Consider the following 17,300-nt stretch of genomic DNA (forward strand, 5'->3'; position numbering starts at 1 on the left):
CGGTTTATAGTTGTATGTCAGCTTGGCTGGATTTCTTTCCCTGCCCTGTAGAAATTATTCTTGAAGACTTTTGGCCGCTGAATGTTCTTGAAACCATCTTGATTTCACGCTCTTAAGTGAATTTTATCCTGTCTTTGTGGTTGCTTCAAAACATAGGCATATGTAATATGTGAAGTGTTGATTGTGTCTTAATCAATTAATTACTGACAATGGTTTTAGCTGTTTACTTTGTTTCTTCTTTAATTTTGAGAAATTTATATTTTACTATATTTTAAAATATTTTTTATTCCAGATTTTATGTTTTCTACTTTAGGTGAATCAATTATGCATTTCTTAATATTCTTGTGACGTGTATATCATACCTATTATCTTCCTTTCAACCGATGTCATCTAATTTTCCTCAGATTTCTCGGTGATTATCCCAAGTTCCTCTTTCAGTCTGTTGATATAGATACTGATATTAGGGAATTCTGCTACTGTATTTCTTCGTATTCATATTTGTTTCTATAATAATTTTGCTTTTGTCCTCAGCTTGTTTAGTTCTGCATTATCTATCTTAGCCTGGCATTTTATATATAATTCTTTTTATTGATATTAAGGTTTCTTTTATTATCCTGAGAGTGAGACGTATGTTTGGGGGCATCTTCAAACTTTGGTAAATCATGCCTTCTTCTTCCTGTTTTTAATTCTTCCGCAATTTTTGCAATATAGTTGCTTTCCATCTTAGTAATTTGTATCAGGGACGGCCCTACGTAAACCAGCTTTTTCCCAGATAAAATATCTAACCATTTTCCCCGGCTTCACATGCTCTCTGTCTGGACCAGTTTTTTTCTTCTCAGAGATGAAGCCTAAGGGCTAAGTTTTCAGAATTCTAGTCTCTATGCTTTGCATTTGCCTGTTGGTAGATTTAGTCTTTGATCTTTTAAAATATGGTTAAGTTAAAAGTCCTCAAATCACTTCTGATTTGAGGTATATTTTATTCTTTTCCAGGGCATCTTAAGCTTTGAATAGCTTTTTCCACTTCAGGTTGACCCTAGGAACTTTGCTTTTCAGAGAGAGTCAGCTCTAAAGAGTTTCCTCCTCATTCCAATCTCCTTGGCAGATCCCCAGTTTCAGCAAAATAAATACATAGTCAAAGCTTCAAGGGCTGTTCATGGAATTGCTAATCTATATAGAAAAAGAAGAAAACTTTGAAAGGTCTGCAATGTCTGTTTTTCTCTATTGGACGAGTAAATAACACGCATCCAATCAGCAAAATAATACCTCACTGCATTCTGCACATCAGAAAATGCATAATGGCCAAAATTTTTACTCATTAAAATTTAATTATGGTTAGCAAGAATCTTTGTGATCTGAAGCAGATAATCTAGGTTCTAAATAATAATTTATCAGATCAATTCAAATTGCCTAAACCTTGGGTTGATATATTAAACATGAACCTTGTTTACCTTAGATGGCTAGCAGAACAAAAAATATGTATTGTTTCTATCTATTTTAAGACCCAGAATGTACATTTACTTTTATTTTGCGGGAAAAATAATGTGAGCTTCGTGAGTGTGACTACTTAAATGAACCCTAAGAGTTCCCTTCTGGGAATTTGGAGAATTTTATAAGTTAGAAAACAACACTTACTTACTTACTTCAGTAGTAGGTATTTGACTTTAATTTTTTACAAAAGCAAAGTGAAATCTTGAAGTATATTGAAGTAGTGAAGTTTTGAGTGAGAATAGGAGTCATTTGTGTGAAAATATGGCTAAATGTAACCTCATCTGGAGCTATAAATCTGAAGGCCATCATGGCGTAAAATATGTCTTGATAGAAATTAGGAATCTAACAATACCGAGGTAAACTATATTATGAAGGTGTAGGTTGTATTGGGGAATGGTCTTTTCACCCGTGCTTTTTTTTTTTTCTTTGAGGAAGATTAGCCCTAAACTAACATCTGCTGCCAATCTTCCCCTTTTTGCTGAGGAAGATTGGCCCTGAGCTAACATCCATGCCCATCTTGCTCTACTTTATACATGGGATGCCTCCCACAGCATGGCTTGATCAGCGGTGCATAAGTCTGTGCCCAGGATCCGAACTGGCGAACCCTGGGCCATCAAAGCAGAGTGCACGAACTTAACCACTGTGCCACCAGGCCAGCCCCTTTTAACTTGTGCTGTTTTAGTAGTGATACAAATACGTGAGTACATGCAAAAGTAAAAACTATTTTGTGAGATTAGAGCTGTTACAGATGGTTTTATTTTTTTAACTTCTGTCTTTATTTTCTGACAATTTTAACCTTAAACTTTAGAAAATAGAAACTGCTTAAATTCATGAATGGCTTGAAATGGTTCGGTGACACTAAGTTTAAATCAGGATGGGGAAAAGTATTTTTTCTTGAAATATACCTTAATGACATTTTATAGGGAGCCATGGGAGCCACATCTGTCTTTATCACTTTCTGCGCTTTAGGAAAAAGGAGAAAAGAGCACAAATCTGTCCTGTAGGCAAGAGTAAGCTCTGTGACTTCACTGGCCCAGAGAAACAAAGGAGCTATGAAACAATTTACTAACTATGATGCCAAGCCCTTGATTCTCAGGAAATGCTATAGATTGCTTTAACTTTGTTTTTAAAAGATAAAATCTAACTAAAATATAATAATAATTTGTAGCCTAACAAACTCAAAAAGCAGGAGATTCACTCTTTCCAGACAACATCAATCAGTACAATGTTTGTTTAGTTATCTAAGATATAAATAAAGTAATAGTATCCAAATAACTCCATATAGCTCATCAGAGCATATGCTATAAAAATGGAAGATGAAAGGGGCTGCCCATGGCGTAGTGGTTAAGTTTGTGTACTCCACTTCGGCAGCCCAGGCTTTGCGGGTTCAGGTCTCAGGTGTGGACCTTAGAACCTCTCATTGAGCCATGCTGTGGCGGCAGGTCCCATAAACCAAATAGAGGGGGATTGGCACAGATGTTAGCTCAGGGACAATCTTCCTCACCAAAAAAAAAAAAAAAAGCAAGATGAAATAAAATAGGCATATATGAAAACAAATTGAACAGATAGAGGGAGAAATATGTAATTATAGAAGTAAAACTGAACTACATATTATAAACTCTAGACTGGACAAATTATTAGGGGATTTTGGTCAATTACAATTTAGAACTAAATTCATTCTTCACAGAGAGTCAGAAAGATAAAAAATATGAAAAAACTATTATAAAACATGTGCTATTTTAAGAGACATCAACATGTTCCCAATGACTATTTCTGAAATAAAGAAAATGGTAGAGAAAAAAGATTGGAGCTAGTAAAAACTGAGGATTTGTTCTTATTCAAAGAAAGACATAAATTTTACCTTAAAAATGAACACTAATTACTGAATAGGGTAAATAAAATAAATTCACTCCAAATAGAACGTTATGAAACTGGAAATATCAGATATGAAGAGAAAAGCTTAAAGGATCCTTTATTGGTGTGAGTTATGTACAAAAGAATGGCAATGACACTGACAGTCCTTTTCCCAGCAGTAACAGACAAGAGATAAGATGGGGAGATGCCCTACAAGAGCTAATGAAAGGAAACTGTCCTCCCACAAGTCTATAATGGGTCAAACTATCATTTGAGACTCAGTGAAATGGGGATATTCCACGAGGACAAGAATCCACATTATACTATTTATTGAATTTCTGTTAAAGAATTATCAAACAGAAATTATAGAATAATAACAAAAATGTCAATTATAAATATTGGTAAAATATCTTGGGTTAACTATTTAAATTTTGTCTATAAACATTATGGCTAATCACTATGATTAGAAAAGTGGAAATAAGATTCTAGCCAAAAATATTTAGGATGATTAAAACCAAGTATCTGATTAGTAGTTATGAATTGCAATGGTTTTTATTTTTAAGAGAGATATAGAAATATGGACTAATTATACTGTAAGGGGATATCATTCTGTGCCAATTCGATTGATAAAAATAATTTAAAGCCAATAAATTTGGAGATTAGTACATTGCAGTAAACATCTCAAAGAATGCTGACAGTGCTATAAATTTAGACTATCTTTAATTTTTTAAAAAATGCTTTTCCTCTGAGAGAAATTTGAAAGATCCTGAAAATCAGCAGATTTGATCAGCAGTTCCATTCTACCAGGTTAAAATTTAAAGATGCATTCTATGATTGAAAAAAAACCAATTATACATACTTACATCTATTTCAGCCTCCTTAAAGCAGTAAAAATTTCTATCAATTTTCCAAACTTAAGGATGTGTATAGATATGTGTGTAGCTGTATCACTGTAAGATAGTATGCAATTCAGACATTAAAGTAGGTTTTCACATTTAATGACATAAGGAACTATTACAAATTATGCAAATTTATATATGCACATAAAGCAGTAATATACATTTTCTAGTATTTTATAAAACTGCTACATGATGAAAAAAACTATCTCAATTATTTTGAGAATATAACTTTATGATTAAGAGAATATTCTTGTCAAGGTAGTTGGGAAGATATGGTTTAAAGGTGAAATACTAATATACTGTTTATGAGTCAATATGATTTCTGAGAGATAAAAGAATCATCATGGAGCAAATAGAGAGAAAGTAGCTTGATTTGAAACAATCCTCTTCTCTCCAAATATTGTAACTATTCAAATATGTATATATAGCCATCATATTTATATATACATGCTATATGACTATGTATATATCCAGGGATTTATAAATAGGTATACATATGATGACATATAAAATATAAATTGATTAAATATGATATAAATTGTTTCGGGAATATAAGTACTGCTGGTTCTACTTTTAAGCATACTTTGTCTCTGTAAGTCAATACGGCTTTTATTAATAAGGAAAAAATACAATTGATTTCTATTGGTATTTTCTTACCTTTTGCCCTGATAGTGATAGCTAGTACTGCTATTAAATCCTCAAGTGGCCATCTGTGCTTATAAATCATAAGCCAGTGTTAAATACACCATAACACTTGCCATAAAAGCATCAGTTTCTTAAATAAATAGATATCACATCTTTGGAAACATTTTGAAAGGTTAATGAACTCTATCATAAATACAAGCAAATCACTTGTCCCAGAATTCCACATGCGGGCCTGGACAATCAGTTGCTTTTCAATTTTAAGACATTACTTGTAAAAAGTTATTTCTTATAAAAAATTTCCAGAAATGCTTGCCATTGTTTTTAAGTTTCTGTAGGTATGTGTCTAACACATACATTTTTTTAACCCAAGACTATTTTGGCAAAATAACCATTTCTACCCTAGGTTTACTTCCATCTTGATACTTAACATATACAAAATATTTTATTGACTGGCTCCTTCCTTCCCCATTCAGGAAAGGACCTTCTTCCTTTGTTTCCTTTCTGTTCAAAACATACTGACACCTATTTCAAAAATGTGTCTGGAGTAACTTTTTAATATGTGCCACTTTTATTTTTTAAAAAGATTTTAGCGGATTTCTTCATCGCCAGAGTATGTCCATCAAATACCTTGTCTTTGGTTACAAAGATGCAGATATCCTTAAAGAAATTCTTGCCTTTTCAATAGCTATCTCTGTTTAACACTACAGTGTGTTAGACTGGTTTAAAATGCTAGAAACGCGTTATTTCTTTAATAACAAAATACGCTAAGTAATAATTATGTTCACATTTTATATTTAAGTATTCAAAACATTATACCTATATTTCTAGGAGATTTCATTTATTCCTTATTCTTAACCAATATCCTAAGGTTATATTTTTTCACAAAATGAAAAATATTAGCAGTAATTTTAAATTCATCTCTAGCGCTAAATATTGAAATTTATAGGGGTTAATGGATCTGTTCTTTTACTTGCTAAGTAAAATGTGTCCCCTTAGATGATGGTTACCATTTCTTAATTAAGAATCTACTAAAGTGCCATCCAAATGTACATAATTTATTTCCTTTATATCATTGGACTGGGAATTTTGCCAATGAATAAAACATCCTATTCTGAGGCAAAATGGAAACTAATATGTTAAAGCTTGGTGAGAAATAGCATTTCTTTAACTTGTTTTAATAATAAATCTATATTATAATGAACAGCAAGTTGGGGTAGTACTTAATTGGCATTCAGTAAGGACACAAACTAAAATCCAAAACGATTGCTTCTAGATGTAAATATTGAACCTTTAGTGATAGAGAAAAAATATGTGTGTACGCATATATGTATATATGTATGTGTATATCTATTTGTTATTATTGATATGATTCTTTTATCCTGTGAAATCAGTGATCTTGCTCTTAGTCATATTTGTCATAACAGAAGGAAAACATATTAACTTAGTGTTTTTGAATGACAAAAGATTTCAGGAGCTTCATAGGGGAACAGTTTTTGAAGGAGACATTAAGTACCAGAAGCTAATACTCTGTAGAGATTAACATAACAAAAAACTGGATTAATTTTTTTTATTTCATTGTTTGTTTCATAAAAGTTTCCTTTGAAAGGAAGTATGAAGTTTTCAGACAGTCCCTCATTGTAAGAAACAACTCTGAGATTTTCAATAAACATGATTGTCAGAGCTGCTTAATTGACACGGACAGAAATGGTGCTGGTGTGTTAACATTGCCTAGAGCCTGAGCCGCGGTTATTCTCTGGACCTTTTAAGTCAATCCCATACAATATTTTTATGCACATCATTGGACTAAGTTGGTTGATATTCCAAGTAGCAATGGCAATTAAAAAGTACATGATATGGAATTGCTACATTAAAATCACATTTAAGTCATTGTTTTTATGCATTTATCTATTTTATTTATTTACAATGAATTTGGTACATATCCTTTTTGCCATTTGTCCAGAAAATAATGGTGACAAATATATAATTATCAACAAATACACTAAAGATATATAGAAAATAAAAATCAAGGCAATAATAATAATAATTCAATTTTTTTATTGTTTTTTTTTGTGTTGAGGAAGATTCACCCTGAGCTAACATCTGTGCCAATCTTCCTCTATTTTGTATGTGGGTCACCACCACAGCATGGCCACGGCCAAGTGGTATAGGTCTGTGCCCAGGAACCAAACCTCAGGTGGCCAAAGTAGAGAATGCTGAACTTCACTACTGGGCCCCATCATTGGCAATTTTTATTCATTTAATAATTTAGATAGAGTTTCTTCCTTGGGAAGGTAATTTTTAATACTGCAACATTCAAGACCAATATGAAGATAAGGGAATATTTCCTTTAAAACATGTCCTGGAATAACTTAGTCACCTAGTCTAGATTAACCACCCAGCTAGAAATTACTTGCTTAGAATTCTAGCACCATGTCTTAGTTAAAATATCTATTTATTTGATCCCACTTTCCACCAATAATTCACAAGTGACTTTTGCATAAATAAATTTAACTTCTTACCAACTTGAGACTTCAGTCATAACTGTTTTCCATTGTTTTGCTGCTGAGTGATGACAAAAAAATGACAGTACATAATTTTTAATTTCTTGTTTCTAAAATTGTTACTTAGATAGATTCTTCAGAATCTATGAGAATATATGAGGTCACATGTCTGAAGAATGTTGCATAAGGACTGTTAGACATAGGAGGAATTTATGGGAATTATTTTATCTTGTCTCAGCTTTGCATTTATTGGTTCCAAAATTTCAAACGTTGTGTTGAAAATACTCATGCTGAATTATTAATGCAGAGACAGAAAGAGTAGCAGGGCAAATACGGAAGAACAAATTGTGAGACTGTATTCCTACTTGCAGTTGGCAATGAAAAAGTGACCATCATTCTGAATCCTAGCAAGAGCTATCCTATTTTAGCAGTCCCCTAGAAAACCCAACTTGTACAAGTAACATCTTTCTTCTATCCCCCATTATATTGACTCTATAGTTCTAGGTCTGTGTATGCCAAGAGAAAAACTAGGGAGTATAATGCAGAAATGTGATTTCTTTGTAGCAGGGAAGAAAATTATAAGATGAAGGATTAGCTGAAATTGAAGGTTAGATGAGAGTCCCAACATCCCGGAAATAGCATTTGTTGACAATATACTGATTAGATTTTAAAAGACTAATATTGATTTTTCTATTAAAATTTGTTCATTCCCATTCTAAAGCTCATGTTTCAAATTCTTTTCATAAAATTAGGATGCAAAAGCATGCTTAAGGAACTAATTACACCAAACATACTGGCTACAAAAGTAGTAGAATTTAATAACAGAAGAAATGTCATGTTTTACAAAACAGTAAACATTTTTTAAACAAATTGCCTGTCATTTTGGACTTTTTTTCCTAAAATTATCCTTCTAGGAACAGCAAATCCAATTTTTAATTAAAAATGCCATGTACTTGTCTTTATGTCTTCGGAGGAAGACTTATTATCGATCCTGATGTCTCCTTCTGTAAGGAGAAACATCCATGGGTGTAACACTGTAACACTTCCGGTCTCTTTATCTACTCCCTCACGGCTGCCTCCTCTGTGCAGAAGGAGTCACTACCTGCCTTATGAGAGTACTTGGGAAAAAAGCTGGGGAGCCCTTCTTCCCTCACGTCTGTCTGGAGTTAGGCTGCCCTCTGGAGCACACATTGTTCTTTGTTACTCCGTGCTGTAACTTTTACAAAGACAAGCTCTGCCCAGATAAACATTAAGGTCCAAGACAGCCACTGACCAAGATGATAAGTCTATCCAATTCTGGGGTGTGGTATCCCAGCCCTATTGTCAAACACCCAAGCCAAATTCCCAACATCAACCATATCAACAATATGGTTCTTTCTCTGTCTGCTTTTGTCTTTCCCCCATTTTGTTCAAAACCTGCATGATGAAAGGTACTAATTTGGGTGTACCTTAACATTCTCAAAATATGTAACCCTACTATTCATCATAATATTAATCAGAGCACTAGCACACACTTGTTTGCAACAGAATTCCAAAGAGCTTAGGCAAAACAAGTGGAATTTAGTAGCTTTTGTGAAGGATCAATAGACAGATGAGGAATGTGTATAGCCTAAGAAATGACCAGAATTAGAGAGTTGAGCATGAATTCTCCTCGTTGATATCTTTCTATTCTCCTCTCTGATTTCTTTCTGTTTTTACTTTATTTTCTCAGGCCAGTTCTTTCCTCGTGGCTGGAACTATGGTTGCAGACAGATATGTGCCTCTGTTTTTAAGAGTGTCATAATCAAAGAGGAAAAAAGTGGCTTTTCATTATGTGCTGTTCATAGAAAACAAAAACAAAGCAAACATAGGAGCAAAGTAACTGAAGAAAGTTTCTCGTTGGTTTGGCTTAAGATTGTATATCTATTCCTCGAACAATCACTGTTGAGTGAATTAAGAGTAAATACAGAAATATATAAGGTAAATACTTATTTCAGTGTTAGGATACTTAAGTAAGTATCCATTCTTCCCTCTGTCAATAGGTTAAAGTAGCATTTGGGGGTACAATGTATGTAAATGATGGAAAAGGGATAAATGAACAGCATAGCCATGTCAAATCATACCTATTAAAGGTACTTAGATTTCAGATGTTTCCGCATAGCACGAGTCAGCTTTTGGACAGGCGTATCTCCTAGGGATGCTGCCCATATGAGTAAATGTATTCATTTCTTTATGTACAAACGAGCGTGACAAATTTGTCTGCTTTAATTATGTGTGACTTTGTAAGAATCATATGGCTTCAGAAAATTAAACAAAAATCTTTTATATTTGCTATTCTCAAGAAATTAATCGGGGCATGAGACTATTCTTCTCGTGAGGGGGTAGGGAGTGAAGGGGTGAGACACTGTAAACCTCGGACTCAGGAGAATTTGTAGGTTTAGATGGATCAAGAGTAGCAGTGACAGATTCTCGGATATGGTAATAGCACCAGGCACAATTCAGTTTCATACTGAGGTGGTTAAGGAGCATATTGAATGTTAATATTATTTTTGCATTTTTAAACATTTAAATAAGCAATGTTTAGGGTTACTACAGAAAAAATATCCATCCAGACTAGTCTCATTTAAAATAAATATCATTTGAACAAAATCTACAATCTAGTTGTACTTTCTAATATGAAAAGAAATAATAAATTAACCTTTTACACCAGAATTGCAAGAAGGATGCTTATCTTACTTAAGAGGAAAAGTTGCATTTAGAAATGCCAAATTATATATAAGTGGTTCATTAATATACGTCATTTAGCCATTTTTAAATCTCTCTTTGGCAGGAAACCATTAACTAGTTTATGGCAATATGCACTTTTAAATTAAACAGCAGAAACTATTAATATAATACACAAATGAAATATTTTTATGTATTTAGATAAGGCTTTATTCTAATTAGACTGAATTAGTAGAGGTTGGCTATTAAGGTCTGATTATAATTTGCCTTGTAACATTTAACAGTTTATAAAATATAGAAGATGCTCAACTTTCTCTATTTTGAGGCAAGATTTGGAAAAGTGTAAACATTCTCCTTCATTATTGCAATCATCTGTTTAGAGTTTAATGGCCCATATGATTACAAAGATTCTGGTCCTGCCTGCCAAATAATGAAAGATCTCTAAGAAGGGTTGAAAGAAGAGAGATCAAAGGAATAGCTCCAAAAAGGATGGAAAGAAGAAAGAACTTTGCAGCTCAATATTGTGCTAGCTATTATATGAGAACACTGCAGTTTTTCAAACAACCTGAGAAATGTATCACGTTTTACAGCTGTGGAAACTGAGACATAGCTGAATTAAATGATTTTTTCCAAGTGAATGGTAAAGTTAGCATACAGAACTAAGGCTATCTGGTTCCCAATTGTCTGTTATTTCTATTGCATGATATTGGTTGGTCTAGTTACAGATTGTAGAAAAATATCCAGGCATGGTTAGCCATCCAATCATTTCAGCCAGGACATAGAAACGAAAGAATGTGCAAAGGCAGCAGGCAAGTGTTTGGCCTTTGGCCTGTAGTTACTTCTGGAGGGGAAGCAAGACAAAGTGGAAAAAGGCCTCAGGAGTAAAATTCAGATTTGGAAGAACATGAAGGACTGAACTATAACTCTTAAATCAGTAGTATTTCTCCTTCATTCTGTGTAAAAATAGTCTTTCTTCTTTTATTTTTAGTAAATAAGACTCTTGGAAATGTGTGAAATAGCATTCGGTATTTGTCACATCATTCTCTATTAAGGCAATAGTTGAATGGATAGCAATTACATATAAAGATTTCCACTGACAGTGAACTAACAGGTTATGAAGGCCTTTAGTTAGAAAACTTCTAATCATTGTAATGAATTTACACTTTACCCTTCTTTGCCAAAATAATTTGCTTGATTTCATAATTAGCAATGTATTACACAAATTCAAGTTTCATATTCATTACCAAAAAACTCCATTTTTGTGAATATAATAAATTGTTAAAACTACCAAACTTCAAAGTTAAAAATATTCAGTTGATAGGTCAATCACAATAGTCTGATGGAGTTACTTCTGATGGAGGAATTTGTTGAAGGTGCTACCAAGCAATAAAAGTATATTAATGACTTCATTTGTCTAGAGAAGCCTGGATAGGACAGTGGATTATCTGTGGGTACAGAATAAATTTAGGAGTATCTGAGAGTAGCTCAATGATCCTGGGAGTTTGAAATGTAAGATTTATTAAAATCAATGATAGACTACTTATACATGGCAAGATTTACTCAAACATGTTTATTACTTTTACATCCCATGATGTAATTTCGTGTGTACAACTTAGCACTTAATTGAATACAATTTCTTTGGGGAAAGTATGAAAGGCAGCCCATAAGCAGATAATACACTTTACACTTTAATGGTAATTGATTTTCTAAAGATCTGTAACGGAATCCACATGGACTCAGTGAGCTCAGTTTTATTTTAGTAGTTTTTGAAACTTTATTAAATGCCAGGCAGAATTCCAAGTCCTGTGGGCACTAAGTCAAATAAGAAACTCTCTGCCCTTAAGAAACTTGAGTCAAGCAATTGAAATTGTTTCTGTAGATTAAATGTATCCTATAAGAATATTATTAATTATAAAAGAAAAGAAGAAAAACGCAAATGTGTATGCTGTCTCTTATACATCTTTGCATTCTAGCAATTAATCACTTGCCAGAGAAAATTAGATGATCATTAAATTCTAAAAGTAGGAGAGAGAGAGAGGAAGCAGGAGAGGAGGAAGGGAAGAAGGTGAAATCCCAGGTAATATTTATGCTATCATTATTTATGCTATTATATGTATCGTATTTATGCTACTATATTTATGCTATCATTAAAAGATTAAGAAATAGATTTTTGGAAAACACATAGATAGCAAGCAAATTATCTCTGATTAGGCAAGAGATGAAAACATTTTAATGTTGATCAAAATACTTTCGATAGGTGTCCTTTTTAAATTAATGACACTTCTGTTGCTATACAAAAGAGTAAGCAAAGAAATCATGTGACACTATATGAAAGTGAATACGTGATTCTGTAACACCCTTGTATATCTGGGTATGAAACTTGGGTAATGCAAAATAAATGTTTTGTTTTGGGTAAAACTATGAATGCATAGGTTATTCCCATATGTTGCCAATACAAAAAAAACATCTTTTATGTCTACCACTTTGATTTCTTGTAAACATTAATCATTATTAATCACTCTAGCTGACAAAAAGTTAGAGGGCATCAGGTAAATCCAATAGATGGAAAACATCAAATTTGTACAGCTGTACACCTAATGGCAATCCATGTATATTTGAAGATTCATTTTCTCATTTCTGATATGCATATGGTTACAGATTGCTTTTCATATAAATCTGTGAAACGTGGTGTGGCATGTGAACATTTGCCCATCTGGAGGATTGTTCATAAAATTCATTTTCTATGATTTAATGGAACTAGAAATCTCCCAGCAAGAACAGTTTTAGCCTTGTATTCCAACGTTGGTAGGTGTTACAATCACTTGTATGTTCCGTAATGTGTTCCTAATTTTACAAATGATGAATTTATGTTTCAAAGATAGTAAACCTGGTACTATGACCTTTGGATATCAATTCATGGCACTATATATCAAAGGAATATATATTTTAATATTTTTCAAATCTCTTCCATAATATATCTCCCCCTCTTCCTCAAACCCCACCTCTCATAAAATTTACTACTTCAGAAAAGCTAAATGTCTTAGAAAAAATGATTATGTAGTTTAGTGGAAGCTGTTGCTGGCACTGTGTAAAATGAAGCATAGATTATATGATTCAAATGTACCAAAACAAATGATATTTTTGGAATTAAATTAGAATTTTATTGCTTTCTCTGATCATTTTGGAAACCATTCTGTAATAAAAGATTATTACCATCTATTCATGTGTTTCAGACTTTGGATCAGAAATTTTCCACCAGCACCCACTCAGAAAAAAATTAAAAATTTTCCTGGAAACTATTAATGATCACTTGCAAAAATAAATATTTTTATTTTGATAGGAATAAACTAACAGTCTACTTTACTCCAGTCAATCTTATAAGCGTCTTTGAGATAAAGAGATGAATACAATATGGTCCACGATCCCTCAAGTTTTACAATATTTTCTGGAACTACATGGTCTAGAAACTTATCTCTTGGCAAAAAATCTATGAAAAACTTGATTTAAGACACTAATGTACAATTTCATCTCAGTTCTTTATTCCTTTACAAGCTGTTTAATTTAATAAGATAAATACCTTTTAACAAAAAATCTGAACTGCAATACATCTGGATTTATAAGTAAGGAGTACTTGGTGAGATCAATATATCCTAATTCTAATAAAGAGAAGTAATATGGAAGAGAATATAATGAAAAGTTATATATAGTATATCTTGACCTTAATTAGAATGTTCTCCCTTTTGATTTACGTTTTTTTCTTTATCAAGTACTTTACAAATATTATCTAGATTATACTAAAGGGATATATATAATTTATCGGTTGGCATACTTGCTTGTTAGTTATAAACATAATATTAAAATGAAATTAGCACTGTTCTTTCAAATATGGTGGTTGCTAGCCACATGTGGCTAATGAGATGTTGAAATGCGGCTCATCTGAATTGAGATGTGCTATTAAATATAATATGCATACCGGATTCTGAAGGTTTAGTGTGAAAAAATATGCAATGTATCTCATAAATCTTTTAAAGATTTTGTCTTCTTTATAGATCGTTATTTTCCAGAATTGAAATACATACCTTTTTGTATTTGTTTTGTTTTCTAACCAGTCTTTATATATACCTTGACATGTAATTGGACATATCAGTCAATTTTGCTAGGTTTTGAAGAAGAGCTGAAGTTATGGTAAAGGAAGGAAATGAATAAGTCAAATTGTGTACATGTGTATTTGTGTGTGCACTTTTTTGTTTTCTGGGTGTGCTTATTTTTGTTAACATATATAAAGAAAGAAATTTGGGGTTTTATTGAAATACATGGCTTCATATCTGAGTTGGTGAAACTGAATGAAGCAGAGATAAATAAAATTTACCTCTTTTAAATGACAGATTAGTTTATCATAAAGCAACAGATTCAGAGGAAATAATTAGAAATAAGTGGAAAATTGGGGCTTAATTAAAAAAAAAAAGCATTTGAAGTCATGTTGAAGTTATCAAGTTAGTCTGATTTTAAGGGGCCAAAATCTCAGAAAAAGGAAAGCTCAATGAGGTTAGCTAAAACTCATCCAACAATGCTTTGTGTCTTAAGGTATTTTGCAGATTCTAAGTGGCTAACAGGGAAAAGCTAAGAAATGGAGGCTAAGAAACTAAGAAGTTCAGTAGAGCTGGGCTATTGTAGTCTCAGGGAGCTGAGGAGACAAAAAATGGAGTTCATGAACTGCCGAGGAGAAAGGGTAAAATCTCATGGTTTCAATTGTGATCCACAAAGCGCTATGCTTTAGAAATCAGCAATAGGCCACTCCTCACAAAAGCCTAATTCTAGCCTTGAATACCTTCAGTCTCTGTTTGGATTAAGAGCATCTGGGTCTAAACTAACTGCCTAATAGAAGAATTTGGAGACCTCACTTGCAGAAAATAATCTTGTCGAGAAATTGACATTGTTGTATAGCAAACAACCAGCTTTCAAATGAATAATAAATAAGTAAACACACAAACAAGTATGCCAAAATACAAAACCAATTATCTGAAATCCAACAGAAAGTAACTCACAGTTTTGACATCAGAGTTAGACAATTTAGAGTGTTAAAAGCTATGATCAATATGCATGACATACCAGGATGATATAACTGGTCAATTTGACTTTGCACCATGATTAATGGTATAAATTGTTGTTATCTTAGAAATACTGACAAAATTGTTTGTTCATGAAACCATGAGAATTTATCTAATTGAGAGTGATATTTTAAGTGAGTTTTCACATGAAGATTTAGAAAAATACTCAAAACAAATAATAGCTACTACCACATAGAGACAAGTTGTACATGTAGAAACGGGTTATGATTAATGCACACTATAATAGAATTATTACCATGAGTTATTCAGTGGTTAAAAAAGAATCTAATTATATGTTTGAAATCAGAAGCAAAAGGTCAACTAGATTTTAATAAAAATATCGTATTTGCACAAAGTATTGAGAATATCTGTTGATGCGGGGTCGGTGAGCCGAGGAGTCAAAAGAAAGATTTCTTGGACTCTCAAGATCTGGGAGTAGTGCTCTTTTTATTTAGAGAATAGTGTGGAATAGGATGGGGACAGGACCCATGGGCAATCAGAGCTCCTGCTGCTGCCCTGAGTTGAGGGTTAGGGGTAAATTAATAAGGCATGGGTATGTGACTTATTTTTACTGGAAAAAGAAAAGATGATGTAAAAAGTCATTAAATGATTTCAGTGCAGTTGGGGTCTGGTTATTGTGCGGTCATATAACTTTAGATACGAATCTGGCCATATAGATCGGCATGTAGGTGAGGATGCCCTGGGTTTCTCTCCCTGGGGCAGCCCTAATTCATATCATAAAAAAAATCCACTGGGTCATATAGTTTGGCATGTAGGCCAGGTCACCTTGGGTTTCTCTAGCTGGGGCAGCCTTAATCCACATCATCTGTTGCCTAATAAAACAGTCATTTTGTTTTTCTGTAATATAATTGATTAATAATTTGTATTTATAATTTTCCCTTTTTCTAATAAGCTTTGCTCTCAGACATTTTATCTTACACAATTCTATTTCCCAATGAAACAGTACACAATAGATATTATTGTATGTTAATGAAGACACAAAAATCAACGCGTATTCAAATACGATGTTTAACAGATAATACATTCCGATAAATGAATTCTGAAATCTGTAAAATTTTACTGCAGAAGCAGCATGTTGTTTCGATTAGATCCGTTGTTGGTGAATTCGAGGGGTTAGAGTGCCACAGCTGGTATGTTCCCTGGGAGTATAGCTACTGCCCTGTGCTCTACCATCTTCGGTCAAGCTGCTCTAGAGCTGTCTTCACATAAAGTCATTATTTTGTTACAAACCTCTTAGTCTTTAACCCATTCCAGCTTGGAATCTGCATCTGCTAATACCACTCAACCAAAATACTCTTGCCGTCACCATTGATTTCTATGAAACGAAAACTTCATATTTTTCCCTTTACCGTGCTTTACTAGATTTATTGCCAGTATGCATTTCTTTCCTTTAGTAACATTCTTTTTCCCCTGTATATTGTAACAAAACGTCCCCTTTTTGTTTCTCCTTTACTCAATCCTGTCTCTCTCTCTCTCCTCACCCCTGTCCCTCCTTATTTTATTTCTCCTTTCTCAGTGTCCTTTATCACTTTCTCCACCTTTAAATAGACATCTAATTTTGAGGTCACTTGAGACTCAAGCCAGGCCCTTTTCTGTTCCCAGTCTTTCTATAGGAGACATAGTGCAGGACTGCAGTTAAATTTCAAGTGCTTGACACTTGCTAAGCACTTTGTAATTGTTTATGAAATATATTTTAAAAAACAGATAATCTTATCTTTTAACCATGGTTTTAAAGAGAATCACTATGGAAAAGGAATAGTAACTTCATGTTAGCCCTTTATCTCAATCTCTCATTTCTTATTGTCTTCTTCATATTTCTTTGAAGTTTCACAAGTCTCTCTGGCATTCTCTTTCCAAGGCTGCACCCTTGGTGTGTTTCTTCCCTTCTGCCACACACCTTCTGTTTTGTTTGTTTGTTTGTTTGTACAGGTCCTGATACACAATAGGTTTCACTGATCATAAAGAGTTAATTATCCTTTCAATCTCTTTTTGAGCAAAGAGTTTGGTATTTTTTCCATCATAGTAATTATATCATTTGTAATCATACATACACACACATTTGCCAACACACATACATGTAT

The sequence above is a fragment of the Equus quagga genome, chromosome 9 (assembly GCF_021613505.1).
Source record: "Equus quagga isolate Etosha38 chromosome 9, UCLA_HA_Equagga_1.0, whole genome shotgun sequence".
NCBI lineage: Eukaryota > Metazoa > Chordata > Mammalia > Perissodactyla > Equidae > Equus > Equus quagga.